Source organism: Pezoporus wallicus, unplaced genomic scaffold (genome assembly GCF_028554395.1).
Source record: "Pezoporus wallicus isolate ANWC-B61680 ecotype Strahan unplaced genomic scaffold, APGP_CSIRO_Pwel_v1 contig_4191, whole genome shotgun sequence".
In the NCBI taxonomy this organism is placed as follows: Eukaryota; Metazoa; Chordata; class Aves; order Psittaciformes; family Psittacidae; genus Pezoporus; species Pezoporus wallicus.
Genome location: NW_026641383.1, coordinates 2007607 through 2025459, shown reverse-complemented (window position 1 = coordinate 2025459; position 17853 = coordinate 2007607). Strand labels below are relative to the sequence as shown.

The 17853-nt window shown below is 41.8% G+C and overlaps 2 long non-coding RNA genes across 2 annotated transcripts in view; both read left to right on the top strand.

Annotated features, from left to right (window-relative positions):
- LOC130606815 (uncharacterized) overlaps positions 1–10770 on the top strand; it is a 246696-nt gene extending 235926 nt beyond the window's left edge. Inside the window, exon 8 of the long non-coding RNA XR_008974067.1 lies at positions 10598–10770. This is a non-coding gene — a long non-coding RNA (uncharacterized LOC130606815). The remainder of the gene's footprint in view (positions 1–10597) is intronic.
- Positions 10771–17257: 6487 nt separating this feature from the next.
- LOC130606816 (uncharacterized) overlaps positions 17258–17853 on the top strand; it is a 38086-nt gene continuing 37490 nt past the window's right edge. Inside the window, exon 1 of the long non-coding RNA XR_008974071.1 lies at positions 17258–17415. This is a non-coding gene — a long non-coding RNA (uncharacterized LOC130606816). The remainder of the gene's footprint in view (positions 17416–17853) is intronic.

The window sequence follows — 17853 nt, the reverse complement described above, 5'->3', positions numbered from 1 at the left end:
GTTTGCCTTTCTGCCACAGAACTCCTGGACAGTTTTACATGATGCTGTATCTTCCAACAGACTTTCCAAATCTGATGTTAGAATATCATGATGGTGAAGCCACCACACTATTCAGTAAACTGCTCCCATTGCTAAGTGCTCTCACAGTTAAAAAATTCCCCTTAATTTCTGGCATGAATTCATCTAGCTTCGACCTCCAGACATTAGATCTTGTTTTACGTATGTCTTTGTTAAACTGAAGAGCTCTCCATCAAATTTCTGTTTCCTGTGAAGGTTCTTGTATACTGTGGTCAAGTCACTCCTTAACCTTTTCTCTATTAAGCTAAACAGTCTGAGCTTCTTGAGCCTCTCACAATTGTTTTCTAATCCTCACAGTGTTTTCTAGTCCTTTAGCCATTCCCTTGGCTCTTCTCTCTAATTTATCAACAACCTCTTGAAACATAGGCACCAGAACTCGATTCACTATTCCATTAGTGGTCACACTAGTGCCACAGACAAAGATAATACTGCCTTGGGCTTCTAGGCTATATCCCCCTGTTTACATATCTTAAGGACTGAAGTTACCCTTCCAGCTACAGAGCTAATGTGTAGCTGAATATCCACCATCCTGCCATGTTCTTTCTGGAGCCATTTCTTTCTAGGAGACCATCCTCCCCTTCTGTAACTATTCCCTACAATCTGTTTACCCAGAGTTATCATTTTACACTTCCCCTGGCTTATTGTTTCCTTCGTGCATCAGTGACCTGCCGTCATTATTTACCACCATCTGTGTCAGCAGCAACTTCGTGTTTTCCAACAAGCATTGAAAACATTAAACGGCACCCATCCATCCAAGAAGTAATGCTCAGTTCCCAAATCCTTGATAAGGATTCCCTGTATAGAGTGAAAGATAACCAGCTGCCCTTCCCCTCTTTCCTTGCTAAGGAAACCGTGCACTATAAACCACAGAGAAGAGGCGATACCCTCAACTCTGCCCTGCACTCCACATCTGTCATGCCCACTTCAGTGAGGGATTTTTCATCCTTGTTTTTCTTGCTACACTGGCCTGAGAAAGTACCTAATACGTGGGTTCAGAGAAGAGATACTGGGAAACTATCATGTCTACCAAGGAAGTGTTAAAACTCTGGTCTGCCTGATAAAATGATGTGTGCTAATGCTGAGGTGTATTTCACCAGGTGAAGGCTATTTATAGGAAGAGCAGCATTTGTGTCTTCACTTTTAGATATGTTGCTTTGTACAGCATTGCTGCTGTACAATTCTGAGATTGACAGGTTGTGTGGTGTTTATTATTTATCGTTAATTGTCATTGTCATTATTGCTGCGGTACTACCCTGGTAGTAAAGCGATGGGCAGAATCCACTTGTACAAGTAACAACATAAGGAGTTGTATAAGGGGTTTGGGTTGGGTTGGGGTTTTGTGTTCAAAAAGTAAAAAGAATAAAAACTGCTCAACAGTTTAATTATCACTGTTTAATACATATAAATATATATTTCCCTGTAGTAGCCATAACATTTATTTTCCTTAATAGTTTTCAGTAGTTCTGGGAACTGTTTTTCGCAGAAATGTCTGATTATTATCACTAGCAATTAAATTTATTTATTATATTTTGCTGTTGCTGCAGAAGCTTCTCATGCCATTGACATGCTGTCTTGTACGCTCTCACCAAAGACGAATGGAGGTGTAATTAAATTGCAAACGAAAATGGTCAGTGTTGACGTTGTTTCTCATTCATAGCGCAATTTGTAACCATCTGTGGGTTTTTTTTTCCAGTTTGAGTTGGTTTTGTTTGTTTTCTGTTTTGTAGGTTTTGAACATACACTTTTTTTGCCTTGGTCTCTTCTACCTCTTTTTCATTCCTTCCCATCCATGAAATGTCATTTGTATTCTGATAACTTTTCAAGAAAGCTTGCACAGCGTCAGCTACAGACTTGGGTTTAGACTCTTTAGCCAGAATTTATCCTTTCCATGTGGCAATTTGGAAAAATTGGTGCAGTGGAAAAACAGAAAGAAAAATGAACAAGTGGAAAAGAATTCTCCACCCCAATGAAAACATTAAACTTCATCCCTTTTGCTAACAAACTATAAAGAGTTTTTAAAAAAAAAAAAAGAGAGAAAGGAAATTTTAAAATTTTCAGTTCTGATGGGGAAAAAAAATTAAGAGTTTTGATCAAGCAGAAGTGCCTTTCCAGAAAGGTGAGGTTCGGAGATGGGTAGAAAAAGCAAAAGCATGGGGGGTTTTGGAGGCAAAAAGCAAAGCTTTAAATGGCAATTCTTTTTCTCCAGCACTTGCTTTCTGCCCTTCTTTCATAGAGCATTAGGACACACAAGGGGTTAAAGGTCCAGGAAGAGAGCTAGGGAAGAAAAATCCCTCTGTTAATTGATCTGCCTGTCTGGTGACGAGGGCCAGCTGAAGCTTGTCAGAAACTGTATGAGCTGAATCAAGCTTGGGGCCCTAAGTAAAATACAGACACCTGGAGCGAGGAGGGGCTGGCTCGCTCTGTGTGCAGCTATTTAGTTGTTCTTTTAATGTAGGCAAGGAAGGGAAAGGGTCAAGCAGTGCTGAGCCTGGGCTTGAGGGATGTCAAATAGTTTTTCCACTGAAAAGAAACAAGGCTAAAGCCTGTTAATGGCATCTAATGCTATTATTGTGCGAGTGTGTACGTACTTGTGGGCTTGCTGGTATATGTTGGAGGCACGTTTTGGCAATTGAGGAGGCATTGTTGTTTGATGGTCTTACCCCATAGGCATGTCGCTGGGCAAGGAGCAGTGGAAATCTTAGTGAAATCTGCACAACTTGATTTCAGTTCATGCTGTTCAGGGCAACGTGCTTAGAGGGGATCCTTTACCTCCTCCTCTTTTCCCCTTGCCGAAGGATGAAGTGATCCAGAGTACATCCTAAAAAACATTTTTCTTTCTCCTTACTCTTTGGCTCTGCCTCCAGACCCCTCTACCGATGCAATCTGGCTATGATTCTGCATGCCACTTTGTTTGACCCTGATGACATAAGTTGACGCATGTACTTTTGAACCTTCCCAAGAATGAATAATATCCCTGCAATAAAATGAAATCCTAGCATTTTTAACCCGCCAAGCCCCTGTGATTGTTGGGGCCAGGCATGTCAAATGGTGGCTCAGCCGATGGACGCCTGAAATGGAGGTGGATAGATTTCAGCCCCAAAACAAGCAAGCCATTGAGAGTTGGCACTGGTCCACTTTTCTCCTGATACCTGTGATGAGTACGTTTGAAACACTGAAAGCTCTTTCATGGGTATTGGGAGGAGGGAGAGAGAACTTATGAAGGTGCAACAGAATAGAGAGACTTGTGGCTTCAGATTTTAAAGGTAGCAAGTAGCCTAAGAAAACTCAGGGGCTGGGAGAGGCTCACTGGCTCTAAAGCTGTCAGCTGTCTGGGTTGCTTTGATTCTCATGGGTTTAGGTATAACTTGAAATAGGTCTTTCCTTCCCCTTTGTCCCGAGTTCCCAAAATACTGCACTTCAGTTAAAGATGGGCCTCAAGGTTACACCAAGTTCAAACTTCCGCCAAATTTAAAGAGGTTAAACCCAGAACTTTATTTGGGGATTTCTGTGCTTTTTGAAGACTTCCATACACCTGGCTGAGCCCAGGCCCTATAAATGAGAACTGAGACACAAATGAACTGCCTCATCATTATTAATGTTAGATCATAAGCCTTAGCAACACCATCCCAGCAGCTTTCCCATTTGGTGCCCAGACATGCCAAAAGCAGACCAGAAGTGTGACATTAGCAGAGCTGCCTTCTCTAAGAGAAGCTGCCAAGCCTCTTCTTAAAGTCCTTAAACCCTGACAAGGCACTGTAAAATACTGAAATCATCTGTGCTGAGTGAGGGTTGTGCTTACATCAGGGTGTGGGAGTTTGTGTTTGGTTGGATTAGTTTGGTAACTCTGCATGACTGAAATAGAAGCTTCCAGTATTTAGTTGGGTGTATTATTTGTTGGATGTCATGAATCCTTTTTCCTCTAGACTTCTGATATTATGTCACATCTATCAATGGAGCCAAAGGGTTGCCTAATCAGGAAAAATTTACATCTTTATATATAGATACTGCATTGAAATGGCAGGAACAAACACATGTATTGGAAGGAAATTAGATCTCTGATTAGATCATTGTCTTAATATTAAAAAATCAGGTTTCACTTTTTTCATTCTCTTAAAATGAGAAGACTACCTTGAATCTGTCTTTCGCACTTCAGTTTTGTTTTGTTTCTTCAAGAGAGGCGGTGAGGAGAACGGATTGCCGTTATTCTTGACATTTTAAATGGCTATCCTTTTCCTCTTGGATATGGTACCCAGATGGATAGTTAGAAAGTTAAAGTGGCTCAGCTAAAGATAAGGATGCTGTGAACTTTGGTTTTACAACTCCTGCCTTGGCCTCTCAGCCCAGCTGATTTAGTAGGAGTGAGCTTGCCCCACTCACAGAAGTGCAAGTAGGGGGGAAAGGGAGGAGAAAAATAACAGTACTCCACAGACCTCCGCTTCAAATGCACATAAAAAGCTGCTTGACCGGGATGTCGGGAGCAATCCTGCTTCTGCAGCACTCCCTAAAGTGGGGATCCAGTGGAGCTGCTCATGGCAGGGAAGCTGGGTTTAGCCCAGTAGGAGCAGGAGCTGGAAGGATAGTGTTTGAGAAGCTGGTTTGAGAAGTGCAGGAGTTGGAAGGATAATAAAAGGAAAGCGTGGTGAACAGATTGCTTGAGCAGAATATTTTAGCTTAATAAAAATATAAAATAATAAATCCACAGCCAACCCCCTCCCCTAAGCCTTCAGTCCCCTGTACGAGGCTGATGAAATTTATACTAGAGAGAGAGACATAACGAAAGAAATTGTTTATTTGTTTGTTTGCCTTTATAAAACCCATTTGGGAGGAACATCAACGAATATACCATACATCAGTTATCCGCCTTATACCAGTTACACTGATGCTGGAGACGTCCTTTGTTAGAAATTAATGTATGTAATAAAGTTTTACATTTTTCATATGTTTTGAAGTATGTGGGCCATAATTCTTTTGACTGCATAATTACTTTTTGTACACAAGAAAAATGAGGTGCTTAGTCCTAAGTAAATAACCTCGAAACAAACCAAGAGAAACAGTTGCATCTTTTTTATCTTCTGGGTCTTACACAATAAATATTTTGTAGAAACTTAAAAAAAAAAGTTATATATCCTCAATATAATTTCACTTGAAAGAAACTCAAGCTCCTCTAGGATCGCACTGAAAAATATGCTGAAGTTAGTGAGGAAAAGAAATGTATTATTTTGTGACATTTTTAGGTACACGTGAAAATAATAATTTCTGGAAGGGTTTGCCTTGTTAATCATTTTAGCTCAGTTTTTCTCTCTCTTCACTTTTGAACCATCAAAAAGCTCTAGTAAATGAATTTCACAAGATCTAAGATCATTCAGTGCTCTCACTTTTTTGCCACCATTCCCTTTAACTCAGCCTGAAGCCACAACTGAAGAGCCGGGGTGATGCGTGGCCACGTGAGACAGGCAGTCCAGTTGGAGAGCCGGCAACGGAGAAACTCTCACTGCAAATCAGACTGTCTTAATTTTGATTGCTAATGGCAGGCATTGGAAAATGGTGAGATAACCTCCCAGAAGTCGGGAGGCTGGCTTGTATAGTGTGCCAGCCTGAAAGAAGGGTTTGTGTTGTGGTTTTTTTTCCATAATTCAGGACTCTTTGTTTGCTTGTGTGGTTTTCTGAGCCTTCTGAATGATGTTAATTTGCGTCTGTGAAGCACTTGTTTGTTTGGGATTTTTTTTCTTGAGGAGCAGAAGTCTTTTAGAAGACTTTTAAAGAAAAGAAATTAGGATTTGCAGGGATGGCAGCCGCAGCTTAAGTTCCTCAACCTGTAAGCATCCATATTAAAGGGGTGCAAGTGGTTATTCCAACTATGGGCCACTGGTAGTGTCTCAGTCCATCAAGGAAAGGAGCCCTGGAACAGGTCAGAGCCGGTTTACCTCTTCTAATTGTTAAGCACTGAACTGATGTCAGCTCAGGGTCACATAAATAGATAGGAAAAGGGGAGGAAGGAATGCTTTGGAAAAAAATTGAGAGATGCTTTTTTAAACTAAACTGAAATAAGCTACTCTTTGGCAGAAATCAGGGAATCGCACCAGGTTTGGCACTGGCTTAAATAAATCAATTAAAGTACTGATTTAAGTTAAACCAATATGCTAGCAAGGCTGTAGGTTTTCATCTTCCAAAGACTTATGTGCATGCTTGGCTGAACAGTGGGAGTGATTATCTGTATAATTCATGGTAGGAATACGGCCTTATTATTTAAGGATTCAGTTTTATAATATATACTGTATTTGCAGATCATTGCCTCTGTACAGGGTTTCTGTGGATTTGGAGCCATTTGCTCTGGGTAAAATGTATTTCCAGCTCCTCCACCCACCCCATACACTGTCATGGTTGATACTTTCGGCTCTACCTCCTCATCCCCATGAATTGCACTGGCGGTGCTGGTGAGGAACGTGCTGCTTCTGCAGACCAGGCCATTTTTTATAAATATGTAAATAAAATTTACCTCCTTTTGCTGACCCCTCGAAGGGCCATTTTTGGCCTGCAGCAAATATTTATGTGCGAGCTGTAAACCCCTGAAACTGAGGGGTTATAGTGGAAATGCTGACAGAGTATTAAGAGACCTTTAACCCTTGGTTTAGCTGGCCCTGCTATAATTACAGGTCTGTCTGTTATTTTCAATAGCACTCGTCATGACCTTGCCTCTATTTTTTAATTATAGTAGAACTTGTGAAGGGAATTATTACTAAGTTGGGGGTTCTCCCTCTCCCTAAATTCAATCTCTATTAAACATGTAAAGCGCTGAAGAGGCAGGATTGGGCTAATAGCCTTTTCTCTCCCTTCCCCTCCCTCCTTTCTGGACTGTGGTTTAAGTTGTACCTAAGCCCTGAGTAAAATGAATGCTGTGATTTGAGCCGCTTGAGTCCCCTGTGAGCACTGAAGCTGACTGTACAATAAGCATCAAAGGTTAATGAACAGGGGAAAAAAGTTGACATTTTATTTGGTAATGGTTCTGGTGGTTGAAGTCCGAATGGAAAAGATGAGATCCAGGAGGACGTTGCCTTTTCTTTTCTCCTTCCCTCCCTTATTTTTCCCAAAACGTCTGGAGGCGGCAGGTCCTATTGGGCCCCAGAAATGCCTCTTTAAAACTGTTTGTGATCACAAACAACTGGGCTGTAGCTTGCAGTTTAAGGAAAGCAGCTGGAATACATTTTTCGAGCAGCACTGTCATTCTCTGTTCTGTCTTCTTTGTGCTCTTCCCTACTTTTGAGAGGGAGGGAGCATGCTGGGGCTGGGATATCCAGCCCCTTTGCCTGCTGACCCATACCAGTTCAGTGAACTGCCAGCACTCAAGGTTAAGAAAATGCCCCATTCTCATTGTCTGTGCAATGTCCTGTTGGGCTTTCCCAGCTGGCCCCTGTGGAGGCTCCTTCAGCCCCTGCTGCTGAAGCTTAATGAGGCTGAAGTCACCTTCCAAGTCTGCAGCATGCAGGGAATCCCCCAGGTATAGGGATATTTTACACCTTAGTGTACCGTTGGTGAAGGGGTGGCAGGGGGATATATACTTCCCCGTCTGGTGAGCATCTCCCTGCAGTCTAGTGGTGACCTGGGTATCACCATCTCCCAATGGAGGAGACAGCAGCACCCATCTCCAATATCACCATGAGGCTCTCATATGGCAGATGTGTCAATGGGGTTGGAGCAGCAAAGGGGCCACATGTAACCTGGAGAAAGGGTAATCCTCCATCTTTAAGTTACAGGCTGGGGGAGAGTCTTTTTGGATGAGCATTGACTTTTCCTATCTTGGGACTTACATAAACTCTGAATTTTGCATGTATGAGCCCCCCAGTGCTGAGGGGAGAAAAGTCCTGGTGTAAAAGAGCACAGCAGCTTCTTGCATTGCAGCACAAGTGTGTTAAAAAGAAGAGGATGACAAGAGATACGCTTCAAGGCAGGAATTTTCTTGGGATCCCCTGGCTTCCTGCTCAGATCCTCAGAACGAGCCCCAGGGAGGGTATGGGCTTTGTGTTGGCCCTCATCCCCCCTGGGGAAGGGGACCTTGGCTGTTCTTTCAGTATCTCCCCATCAGATCCACAAATTGAACCTTTGGAGCAGTTTAGGTATTTTCTTTTTTAATGGGAGTGATGGATTGGCCTTCAGTGGCTGAATGACCTTTCTGTTCCAGTCTAGACAGCTGCGGAGGGTTTGAGAAGCATGACTGGATCAGGCCCTTAGGAAATGCTTTCACTAAAGCACTTTATGTACATTCAGAGAGCTCATGAATCACTGGGCTTTGCAGATAACTTTACCCTTAAAATATAGTAGATTATATTCATTTTAATATTTACCCAGGTAGGACGCAAAGCGTGTGGCCATGAGGCGTAGCGCGGCATTGAGCAATGGCTTGTCTGCATTGTTTATAGATGAGTAATTAGAGTTGCTGTGCCGAGGCTGTGGGATGGGGACCAAACTGGCTGGATATTTATTTACATGACTCAGTGAATGAAATTGGGTTGGAAGCATAACTTATAGGTGTTATTCTTTCTCTCCCCGGTCCCAAAAATGCAATTTTGGAGTATCCATAAGCTTCTTTACACTGTGTCTTGACACTACTTATTTCAAACACCATCTTCCTTTACTGAGGTGTAAGGAAAATGAATTAGTACAAGCTGGTGCAGGTAATTAATATTGTGTGGGCGAGAGAGGGAGAAGACTTTTTAAATGGCTTGCAGTACATTTATAAATCTGTCCTACGTTGTTCAGTGCTTGTAGTTACGGCTAAGGATGCTCACCTGCCCCTCATCCACCACCTCATACCACTGACTGCGTTCTCCCATTTGGTGATGCCATCACTAGAGTATTTTGCTTATTTTAAATAATTGTAGAGCTTAAATTACGTATTTATACTTAAATATTGCTAGCATGCAATTATTAATAAAAGAAAAAGCTGCAGTTGATTGATCAAATGTGTGAGCTTTTGTTGGGGAAACTGAGCATTTTGATGGACAAAATTTTACAGTGGAGTCATTGGTTGAACCAATCTTATTGGTGTTTTCCCCATAATATCTTCTCCTGCTTTAATGTATACACTGATACGGAAATTATGATTAAAGCAGGAATGAAAGTAAGGCATTATTCTAAAAGGAAAAAAAAAAAAACATTTTTTTAAACCTTTAGATTTTAAAGTGCTGAAAAATGTGTAAAGTGTATGAAAAAGTAGACCCTTTGCTCCAAAATGAAAGTGACATTTGTATGTTCAAATTGATTACAAGCATAGGTTTCCACTTTTCCACCTGCTTCAGTTAAATTAATAGCCAGTCTGTACACAATCATTTTAGCTTACAAGGTGGAAAGCTTTTTAAGGGAAGTGTGGCATAGAAAGGTTAAGTCACTTACATGAGGTGGCACAAAAGGAAAAGACTGAACTGGGACGAGAGTTTCACCAAGCATCTGTTGTATTTATGTTCTTCTGCATACCTAGCTCTTGTTTTGAAGAACTAAAATGCTGAACAGCAGGTTGCTATTTTCATACACCTGTTCAAAAGACAGGAACTTCCATCTACAAGCTAATCACAAGTATGGCTGTGCTATAAGTCAGTGTTTATTTCCTTGCTTCCTGGGGATGTTGATAGTTGTATAGGTAGATTCCATTGCTGTATGCTATTAATATTCCTTTTATATCTTTACTTTTAAAATCTATATTGGCTTTATTTTAAGGATCTTCACAAAGCTGGAGAGCTGGGCAGGGGAAAGCATGAGCTGGCCAGGAGAAGTCTTTTCTGTGTGTCCCTGGGCTGGCATGGATAGATTTTGCCTGTCATGTACATGTACACAGAACCAATACTGGTCCTGTTTTTCCAACCTACTCCTTTGTAAGTCTAACAAAACCCAAATCAAGACCAGTTGTAGTGGCACGTGGTGTTCTACCTTTCCTTCTTTCTTTCCTGTGGTATCTGTCGTTACTGAATGTGGCACTTTTTCTGTTGAAGGCAGCTTTGGGTTTTGTTGGTTTTTTTTTTCTTATAAAACACTCAGAGCAGTTATTTCCTTTCTGGAAGCAGTTATTTGCTCTTCTATAATAATTTGTATATTCCCTAAATGCCAAAGGGATATTCTTCTTGCTAACTCTGGCTAAAATAAAATATAATGGAGGAAACCGCTGGCTGTACGTTAGGGCAGGTCAGGAAAGGGGCAAGTTGATTTATGCTTCCAAATGACCCAATGCCATGAAGCATTTAAAGGCACACTCACTTGCAAGCATGAGGGGAGTCCCTGGTTGCTGCTGCCACGCATGGCAGAGCAGCAGCCCCCACGCCAGCCTCAGGAGGAGGGTACCAGCCACTGCCTGCACTGTGCAGTACAGAGAGATGCTGCTGGTCCCACCTCTGCCCTGTGCAAAAGACAAGAGTCAGGAAAACTCATGCTCTCAGGTCATTTAGGTGCTTCCCGAAATCCTACATGATCTACTGAAGTGGCAAAGTAAATGAACAAATCACATTTCTAATGTTTTGCTCATTTCGTTTGATAGATTGCCAAGTGAGAAATTTCAAGGGGTCTACAAGTCATTCAGGTGAAAGAACGACTTTCTGCTGTATTTTTTATGTGAGTAAAATGCCGATCTGTAATGGATTCGGAGCCTTTATTCGGAGTTTGAACTTTAACATTCCTCAAGCCTCGGATTTTCAATCTTCAAAAGAAACCAGTCATTTCATGGCAAGTTATGAAACGTGAATTATTTATTCCGCCAGTAAATATGTAATTAGGCACATTTTGAAAATCTGTAATTAATCCCTCACCCCTTAAACCCATAAGAAATGCTAATATGCCTCTGAGGTAAGGTAGGTTTCTATAAAGGGCATTATGTAAGCTGTTCTGATCTGTTGTGTAATTATGTTTGCTGTCTGTAGTGGAGAAAAAAAAATCCTAGTGAGAATTTGTTGTGGAGGAGAGGGAAGAAAGGAAAGAAAAAGCTTTGCTCCTCACTGAGCAGGAGGCAGTTATTAAATGGCAATATATCCAAGGCTTTTCATTTGTTTGGGTTGGGTTTCAAAGGGTGCAGTGCATGCATCAAGTAAGAAAATCAAAGCTGGTTATTTTATTTCTACTTGATACAGTAAACTATCAGCCATGCCTCAATAAACCCACAGCCAAGAAGCTGTTTTGGCCTGCCTCATAGATCCACAGCTTAGCACAACAGTTGACCCCCCCTTATCCTCTTTCTCCAGCAGCTCCCCCAGTGGACTTTTCCTGATAAAACAGGAAATCTTGAATCCAAGCAGTACCTTTTGAACCATTTCATGCTCACTTTTTCATACTGCATCCTGATAACACAGTATAAAGAAATATGACCAAATGCCATATATATATTTATGTATGTGTATATTTTGTATTTGTGTATATGTATATTTAATATAAACATATAGAATAATAGAATGGTTTGGGTTGGAAGGGACCTTAAAACTCATCCAGTTCCAAACCCCCTGCCACAGGCAGGGACCCCTTCCACTAGACCAGGTTGCTCAAGACCCTGTCCAGCCTGGCCTTGAAACTGCCTGGGACGGGGCATTCACAGCTTCTTTGGGCATCCTGTTCCAGTGCCTCACCACCCTCATAGTAAAGATTTTTTCCTAATATCTAACTTAAATATCCCCTGTTATATATATATAAATATGGCACAAGTTTATATATGCCTTATATATATGAATACATGGCGCAAGAAGACTTTTCAGCTTGGTTTTGGAGCAAGGAAATCTGTTGAGAAGAAAAATATAATTGATCTGACTAATTTTACCACTGTGGAAAGCTCAAGAGCAGATTGCTATGCTCAAACGTGGTTTTAGTTTGGAGCAACTCGACATATTTTAAGAGCCTTTCACTAACAGCAACTGCCAGAGCTCTGTCACTTCACTGTAGGAGTCTCTTGTTGTCATTTTAACTTCATTAAGAGGACAAGTGCACCGTACTACTTGAGCTGATGAAAGCAAGGGGAGATTTAAAGGTCATTGAGTACCATTTTGGTCAAAATTGAGCACTTTGGCACTTAGGATGGGATGTAAGGGGCTCCAAAGGGGCCAGCAATATTGTACACATCACAAAACATGATCTAAATTGGCTCAAAAAGCAAGAAAACAAGTTAATGCAGGTTAATGTTCACTGATGATTAGTAAATACAGCCACCTGACTGTAACTTCAGAAGCAGCAGGTTGCCATTTTCCAAAACAGAATACTAGGGGAAGGATTTTTCTGTATGATGTGCCCAGTTTCCTATACTCAAATATCACGAAAGTCGTAATTTTTGAGCGTAGTTCATTATTTTCTCAGCTCCCATCAGTGGAGGTGGATGGAAACCATCTCTCCTTTTTTTCTATGTAGATTTTCACTTATGTCCCAATGCAAGGACCTTGGCTCAGGCCCTGTGGCCTCATGATTATCTGGCCTCAGAAGCCCTCTGAAAGAGAAGCCTTTAAATGTATGCTGAGCTTGCCCACCACACCTGGGATCCGACAGCCTATACTAACTCAGTACTTCACAAAGAAAGGCTCTCTCCCAGAAGTCAGCCAAAAGGTTGGGTATCAATCAAGCAGATCTACAGCCTGTTCACTTCTGAAATGCAGGTTAGAAAAGTTGTAGCTCCTAAAAATGTGCAGTAAGATGAAGGTGCCTACAGAAGCCAAAATACCCTGTCAGACTGCTCCTCAACAGGAACATATCCCTGAGTCAATGGCATTTGGAAAGTGGTTACAGCAGAACTGAAGTGAGCATGGGGTTATTTTAGTCTGTATTACTCTAAAGCAGTCAGAAATACAGCTTTCTGTAGAAGCTGTTAACCTGGTGATGAGTTTGTCAAGGGTATTTGGATGTTTGTTGTCCTTATTAAAGGCCTTGGAGATGTGATGATCTCAGCATTTGTCTGAATCAAGCAAGTGTACTAACAGAGAGGATGCTGCTATACTGGGGATAAATATGAATATATAATCTATTCTGTTAAGATTTATTGTTCAAAAAACTTTTCATGCTTAGGCACCCTTTTAGGAGAAAAACAAACATTCCCAGGGAGTCATTTATGCCACCTTAAATAGATGTGTTGGCTTTTCCATACCAGTTAGCCCACAGCAGATGGATGAGACATCTAATTTTCTGGTGCGTGAATAGTTGACTGAGGTGAGTAGAAGCCCAACTCAGGCTCTCAGAGAACCTAGCCCAGATGGCAGTTATGAAGAGCTTCATATGCATTGCTGAAATTTTATCGTTTTTAAGCTGAGATGATAATTTCTGTGGTCCTAAATGATGAGTATTCAGCACTGGTACTCGGCAAAGCTGCATCTGCTTATTTTTTTTCAATTACACATAAGTCAAAAAATAGTCTTGTTTGTATTTTAAGGGACAGTAAAAAGGGAATATAAATTCCCATAATGTGAGCTTTCCAATGAGGTTTCATTTCAGTTTTCAGTTCATTTTGTAAAGTGAATTTACAATCGAAATGCCGCCAGCGCACATTATAGCCAAAAGTATGCTGGTTTCAGCGATGGGGAGATAAACCTCTTCTCAGACTGTGCTTTTGATGCAGAGAAGTGTCTGTGTCAACAAAACAATCCTTAAAAATGTGAAGAACTGCTGCAAAGAGGAAAGGAATAATCAGTTCTCCTCGCCTCTTGCAGATAGGACAAGAAGTAATGGGCTTAAATTGCAGTAAGAAAGATTCAGGTTAAAACCTTCTTGTGATAAGGACAGTGATGTACTGCGAGACACTGCCTGGGGAGGTGGCAGTGTCTCCAGCACTGAAGGCCTCAAAACCCCAAAGATAAGCATCTGTCAGGAATGACACAGATGTCATGGGCCAGGGAAGGGACTGGTGACCTCTGGAAATCCCCTCCAGCTCTTTGAGGTGATGACTCTGGGGGGAATGCACTTTGGGGAGTCTGTGATGTGAAGCCACTGGAGAGTTGTGCCTGTTGCTGGCTGTCATCTGTGATAGGGATCCATGTTTTTAGGTCTGGGGAGCAACAACAGCAGGGCTGGAGCTCTGAAGATTGATAAATGAGTTTGAAGGAAATGAGGAATAAGAACTAGCACACCTCATTTCAGAAAGAAGTAATTTAAGCAAATTGGGCAGAATGAAGTCCAAGTCCTTCAGTGGACCCTCTCCGTGTTTTTCTGATGAACTCTCAGGGTGATTGCTGCCCAGCTTTCTGCTTAGCCACAGATATCCCTGAATGAGAAAATGGGTGAGGTTGAGGTGTTTCATTTGTGCTGTTCAACAGAACAGGAGATTGCCAGAAGAGAAGAGGAGAGGTGAAAAAGGGGGGAAATGCAACAGAGAGAGAAAGGACACTGAAGTATAAGGAGCCTTTAGAGGGCAGTAAGTATCCTTGGAGGGGAAAAAAGAGAAAGAAAGGTGGCTGTGGTGGGTGAAAGATGGACGTGTTCCAGGGGGAGCTGGAAGGAAATGCTCTGAGATTTTGGTTGACAAACCTCCAGACCGTACCGAACTTTTCAGGCTTGTTTATACCTGACTGGTTTCTAATAATGGCCATATTATGGAGCTTTTTGCTAATAAGCATGGGTGAATAGTAGGAGTGTAATAAATATGTTTCTGCTTGACCCCTGCCCAGATGCTAGTGGAAATTTGGTGTTACGTCTTTTAAACTCAGGACAGCGTGAGCCAGAGTTTGATGTTAAAGTAAGGAGTCAGTGAAACAAAGAAAACCTGAAAAGCTACCATGTGCTTTCCTGCACCACTAAATGGCCCCTCTCATGGGAAAGAAACAGATTCTTGGTCCCAAGATATAAATATGTATATGTAAGTATCCACATTGTGCAAACACTGTGCCTGAGTGCACGTAACCCAAAGGGAAGGGTGGAAGCGATGTGAAGCACGCACTCTTGTGGCTGTGGTCACTGCAGCCCCACTCTCGGTGATAACCTTCTTCAGAAAACTTTGACTCCCAGGCAAGCTGGGCCTTTACTCCAGATCAGCAAATCATGTCTGAATTTTGTCTCTTAGCTCCATGAGGAAAACGTCACATTTTTTATGCCACGTGTTTCTCAAGGGAATAGGTGTTTGCTCATCGTGTGTCTTACCTGTAACACACAGTAGGTCAGCAACCCTTACCGTTCTCTGCTTCACGCATACAGAGTTATGATTTTATCAAGGACATCAGGTATTTTCATAATACTGGCTATTTAATTAAAATATTCCCTACCTTATCAGAAGATGCTCTTACACTGTCGTTCATTAAACATTTGCTGTATGATAACTACAATGTGCATTTGCATTCCAAGTTTCTGGTTTTAGTTGCTCAAAGTAAAATTGCTCTTACACTGTAGTGTCTGCACAGGGCAGAGTAACATGCTGCTTGCCTTGCCAACTGGTCCTTGTTAGTTGGTTTGAGCGGAAAACCATGGGAGAAATTTGGAGTGAGAAGGCATACAAATCTAAAACCAGGATCTAACGCACTGTAGCTGCTTTGCCAGCTTATCCGTGGGTCTTCCTGAGTATGTTTCATATAATTAGTACATTACACTTTTAATTGTTTTCCTCCTTGCAGTGCCCATTTCTTACATTTCTTCTTCAATGTATAGTACCCCATCAACATCCACATTTATAATTAAAGAAGATAAAGTTATAATATTCCTGAGGCAAAACTGCATTTTAACAACTGTGCTAATGTGGAAAACAACTTGTGCAGAATAAATATGCCCTACAATTAGTGGTACACCAACATTTTTCATGGTTACCTTACATATAAATAAACTTAAGCCACTGACATTTTTCCTGAGGACTTTCATCTCTGCAGCCCCAAAACTGCAGACAGATTTGTTGCAAGTAACACTATCACCATAGTAAGTTTGAAAACCCATTATTTTTTTTTTTTTGTCTAAATTCATCTGCTTTTGCATCTGCATAGCTTGGGGCTGGGCCCATAGGTCTGATATTGTCTGTCTGATGAATCGTCGCTGCGTCCTGGGCTCCCCGAAGCCTATCATTTGGCTAAGGCTAACAGGAGGTGACTAGGCAAAGCCGTTTCACCTGAGGGCGGGCCAGGTCACAGGTTACTTGTAATAGCTTCTCCATGCATCTCCAGACCTGTAAATGAGACCAGAGCCTGACTCACTCCACTACACTTTCTTTGTCTTAGACGGATGCCCTAATCAAACAAATTACCTAGCTCATGATCACAGCCACTGAGCCAGAGGTGGTTTTGCAGACGCTTGTCTGGAGCCCTCCAAGTCCCCTCGACTGTGCAGCGCTGCTTAGAAGGGCTAAGGTTTTCCACCAAAGGTAATAAAAAGATGTGCAGTCACTTGGCTAAGCTGGCCTCAGAAAAAAAAGAAGTCCCCAGGGACAGGGCGGGATGCATTTTGACATGCACAGCACAGCGTACTTCAGAGGAGGGCATGTGTATGACATAACGAAGGGTCTGGCTCCATCAGTGCTGGTGTACGTGTGTTATGGTTCTGCTGACGCAGTGAGTCTTGGTAAAGCTCAAATGCCCCATCAGTAAGAGAGTAGGTGTACGTTACCTCTGGGCAGTGATATGTTCTGCTTGGGGGTTGATTTATTTTTATCAAGAGGAGAGAAAGCTGAAATGGGCAAAAAGTTCATGTGTGGGGAAGAAGGTGAGCCCAACCATAAATAAATGGGCTCACAAAGCACTGATAGAGAAAAACATACAGGCGTGGTTTGTTTATTGTAAAAGTCAGCCTTAGGCAGAGGATTTAAAACTGATCAGCCCACTACAAACATATTATATTAGTCTTGTATTTATTTATTGCACAGTCCTTTAGTTTTATTTATTGACTGTCATTCCCTTCTGTACTGCAGGCAGTGCTGTCACTGTATTTTCTTAAAACTTCCACAATAAATTTGTAAACATAAAAAAAAAATTCCAGCCATTCCATATTTTTCTCCTGTGTTTTCCAGACACTTCGGCTTTTGTAGAAGTAATGTTGGTTGTTTACTTGATTCTGACTCTGGCAAAAGAAACATAACAACCTAGGTACTTTCTAGTTTCAGATGGTTTGTGTGATTGGAAAAGAGAAAGAAACCAGTTTTGACTCAGAGAATGAGCTACTGCAAACAATCTGTTGCTAATATAGTCTAATTGCTAGTGATATTTTGAGAAAACAATTAAATTGGAAGTGGGGTTACTTTGGTGTTTATTGTCTGTGACAGCTTCTTTTGGAAACAGGCTTGAAGAGCTGCCGAACTGAGGCTGTGATGATGTGCGAATAATACTTATCATCAATACAGAGCCAGCCAACGAAAGGGGGGCATTACAGAACTGGGGTGAACTCACCTGTTAGACACGTCAGGATGGGCAGTGAGATGTTACATGGTCAGAGGTGGGTCCTTCCACTTGCCTCTATTTACACCCTGCAGCATCACCGTCCTTTCATTGTACTAGGACCGCAAAGATGCTTAGGTGCCTGTTGGGTATGAACTAAAAAAAAATCTTCATGAATTTTGTGGTTGGAGGGAAAGGTACCATATAGTGGAAGAAATACATTTAAATCACGAGTGTAACAGCTAGAGGGAAAAGCCTGGGCAAAATTCCCATGGATTTCCCCACATCCAGGTTTTCGCTGCTGGCTGTCACTGTGATTAGTTCAAGGTGTAAACAGACATGCCCTCTGCAAGCAGCTGTGCTGAAAAGAAGAGGTTGCCACCTACCACCAGACCTCCTGCTTGTTCTTTAACACCCTCTGCTGGAAAATACCACTGCCTCCTACCCACCAGCAAAGCTGCTCAGCTGGGGCCAGCCAGCCCCACTTCAAACACCT